This window comes from Galeopterus variegatus, unplaced genomic scaffold, assembly GCF_000696425.1.
Source record: "Galeopterus variegatus unplaced genomic scaffold, G_variegatus-3.0.2 Scaffold402, whole genome shotgun sequence".
Taxonomy (NCBI): Eukaryota; Metazoa; Chordata; class Mammalia; order Dermoptera; family Cynocephalidae; genus Galeopterus; species Galeopterus variegatus.
The window spans coordinates 75866-79871 of record NW_007726513.1 but is presented as its reverse complement, the minus strand read 5'-3'; positions in this window follow the sequence as shown (position 1 = coordinate 79871).

Below are 4006 nucleotides of genomic sequence, written 5' to 3'. Positions count from 1 at the left end.
TTTATGTTATTAGCAATGTCAACTATCTTTTCGTATGTTGTAGAGCCAATTGTATTTTTTTTTTCATGTTAATCATTTCTTTAGATACTTTGTTCATATTCCTTTTGGGGTGTTGATATTTTTCTTATTGATTTCTAGGAGCTCTTTCTGTGTTTGAGAAATTTATCTTTTGATTATGTTATGAGTTGCAAATACTTTTCCTAATTTGTCATCTGTCTTTTGACTTTGCATATCTGGAGTTTTTTCCAGGAAGAAGTTCTGGTTCTTATATAGTCATACCAATCTTTTTGTTTATGACTCTGACTTGTGTCTCCCTTCCCTACTCCAAGGCTATGAAGAAACCTTCACATGCCTTTTTTTAATGCTTGTCTTTGTTTTCCCTTAAAAAATATTTTTTAATACTAATCTTTAAACTTCATCCTTGAGCAGGTATCAGATACAGATCCAACTTTAGATTTTTCCAGGTGGCTATCCAGTTAACCCATCAGCAATTATAGGATAATCCGTCTTTTCCTGCCACTGAGTTTTGACGCTCCCTTTATCAGATACTAACGTCTATTATGTTTGTAATTTATTTCTGGGCTTTCTATTCTGTTCCCTGTCTGTTCATACACAGAGTGCTATTTAACATAATATAAGCACAATGAACAGGAAACTACAAGAACTATACTTAGTTTATAAATGCTCTTGATTATATCTGTGTTTTCACACCACAAGTATTTTGTCATATTTAGCCACTGCTCACTATAACTCACAATTCAAACATATATTCTGTCCCTGATTCCCCCAGGAAGAATATTCATTATGTTGAACCAGACATTGATTGTCATTCAATTTCTGAGAAAATGTAGCTGATACATGACCAATTTTTCAACTAAAAACTATAAATTAAAGAATATATATGGCAGAAGGCTATTTTCTCTTACAGAAAATGCCTTTAACGGTCCAGAGTTGTGGGGTGTTCACAAATCTTGAAGCGCTTTCATTCAGCCTCTCATAGTGGTTTACAGCAACAGAAATCCATGAAACACGCTGCTCCAGCTTTTGGAGGGTGCTCCACGATGACTTTAAAGCCTGGCCATTAAAGAGCATTTGAAAGGGCACTTATTATTTAGTACCCAGTAAACATATATTTTGATTTTCTTTCTTACTGTTTAATGGCATAATATTCAGCAAGGATCTGTGAAAACCAGCTAGCAATCACAACAGACACTCTCCAGGGGGGAGTATCAGCACTTTTTAGATTGGGCTTCTCTCCCTCCCCACAGCAGAAGGGCTGCAGCCAATTTCATCATCACACCAAATATTCACAAGCTTGTTGTCTCTTATTGGCTTAATGTAGTACATGCACACAGATTGGAGTTGATTTTCAGTGAAGGCCTGTGAATAATGCTCTTTGGCTGTGATGTGGAGGCTTTTGAGATCAGTCTTCCCACTTCCCCTCCTCCTTCTTATAAAGCATTTCAACAGTGGGGAGAAGATTAATGTCCTCACAACAAAAGATGACTTTTGGAGAAGAACCTACCCAATAATAAGAAGTGGCAAGTAAAAGAGGGCAGGTGGTGACCTCTCTCAGTGACATGGACAAGAAGCTGGAGGAGCCTTTTTTTTTTTTTTGCTCAGAAAGTGCCCAAACCACTCATTGAAGGAAGCATTTGGCTACCAATCATTTCTCTGAGACCCCTTATAAAAGGTGAGCAAAACTGAAAGCTCTCCCCATCTCTCCCCAATTAGTTCAGATTGCAGTCGACCTTCAAAGACACCCATTGTAGGGGTGTTTTTCTGGTGATGATGCTATGAAAATAATTTTCTTTTTTGAAGGGCTTTCTTTCTATTCTCTCCCCATGGCAACTTTTGAAAATTTGTTAAAACACACACGCACACAAACCTCTCAGGCTATCCACAACCTCTCTAGGTGAGTGGGAACAAATGGCAGCCTATCAAAGAAGTGCCCCCAGGACAATCGCATAGTTGTGATCATTTGGGGGATCTCACGCGCAATCCCCTCCAGCCCCCACTACACCATCAGGAGTTTTTATTTGTTTGTCTGTTTAAGTACACAATAAGACAAAGTAGGTTGAGATCAAGGTGTTTGTTTAATTAAGCAAAAAGTAGTTTAGTCCATCTGCTTTTCCAAACTGACAAGAGAGATTTCTTATTACGTCAATATCTGCATAGAAATGGAAGAAAGCAAGCTAAGGCGTCTATATCTTTAGGATATCTGTGCACTTGTTATATGACTGAATTGAATAACTGAGACTAGAAACTGACAGGGGAGTGAGCTCATGGAAAAAGAAAGTGAATATTGTGAAATACCAAAGGTTTGAGGGAACCATAGATGATTCAAGACTGTTGGGAGGTTCCGGTGTTTGTCATAGCACTCAAGTCACTGTAAGACTCATTATATCAACAGAAACCTCCCCCGAGTCGATGCACATCTAATTCACACATGGTGGAAAATCATACACACCTCACAATTTATGGCAAGCACACCCTAACTTCCCACTGATGAGCCTTTTCTGGGGAGCCTTACTTGAAAACGCTCTTTAAAGAGGTATGCAGAGAGAAGAAGGCAAAAGCTACAGTGTACTTCCATGTAATATAATTTCTGGGAGAGAAAAAAATGGCTGTTCCTATTTTATCTTTTCTACCTCGACACAAGAGTGTCATGCCGAGAATTACGCTGGGGCTAGGATTTAATGGCCATGCCAGGAATTGGAAGCAGCACCTGTGGACCAGAATTTAAATCCCATGGACAGTTTTTCTTGATGCTTTTATGGAGCATGAATGAGGATGTAATTTAAAAATAAGCCTTGCATTCTATTTAAAAAGATAAGAAGGAGCTGGATGTGTGTAAATGTTTGGATTAAATATGAACAAGGACTGTACCATATTTAAATGGCTTGGCACTTTTAAAATGATGGAATTAGGCTTCATAATGGTGCAAGCATCTACCTAATGGAACTAAATTTGCAATATAGGTGCATAGTGGAAAGAAGGGCAGACAAGTGGTGCTGAGAATCTAAGTGAGACGGCACCAAAGAATGAAACATATTGAGTTTAATGATTGACCTTATCGGGAGCCTTTCTGTGCTGACAATAAGGACGTGAATTATCCTATTATTATAAGCAGGTGGATCATCTTATTAATGTACCCTAGCCTTTCACACTTCTATTTAACTTTAAATTGAACAATTTCAGGAACATTCTCCCATCCCTTAAAGGAAACAGACGCTGATACCCAGAAATATTTTCTGTGTAGCTTTATACATTTTTTTCTTTCCAGAGGCACACTTTCAGCTCTGCCAAACTATAATGCCTTGGCTTTCATTTGGATATAGCTGAGGTATCTTGGAAGTTTCTCTATAAATTCCTTCAAATCCAGAGAAGCTGAAGGAGATTCTAGGAGGCTATGCTCCTCTTAATGACTCCACATGGAACAGCATCTTTGGAATTCTGATTTGGACACTGTCAGCCACTTGATAGTCCCTGCAAGTAGGAGCAGCAGATGAGCTATAATCGAATGTTTTCTGAATTCATCCCCAGTACAACTTTCCCCTTAAGCCAAAATTAGGCAGTGGAGTAATATTTGTTTAGAAACACTTACCAGGCACCTACTTAATACTCTAAATGCTATCCCGGCAAAGCCTTCCCACACAAAGGAAATATTTCACTGGAAGGTCAATATCTGCAACTACTGAAAGAAATGGAGCTGTTTCAAACTCACCGACAAAGGCTTCTGTCTCACCCCCCATTCCACTCTCTTTTTTTCTTTTTTGGTTTTGTTTCCTTTCAGCATATTTTTGGAACTAATCAGCCTTATAAAAGGTACCACTGTTAATCTACTGTTTGTCTTGGTCTTCACTGCAGCTCCTTAAAAGATAGAGTGCAAACAAAGCGAGAATTAAGGTCATTCCATTTAAATCCTTCAGAGAGGAAGACAAGGGCTAAGTTATTGCTGAGGACACAGAGAGGAGGGCTGGAGGAATCCAGGATAAAAAAAAAA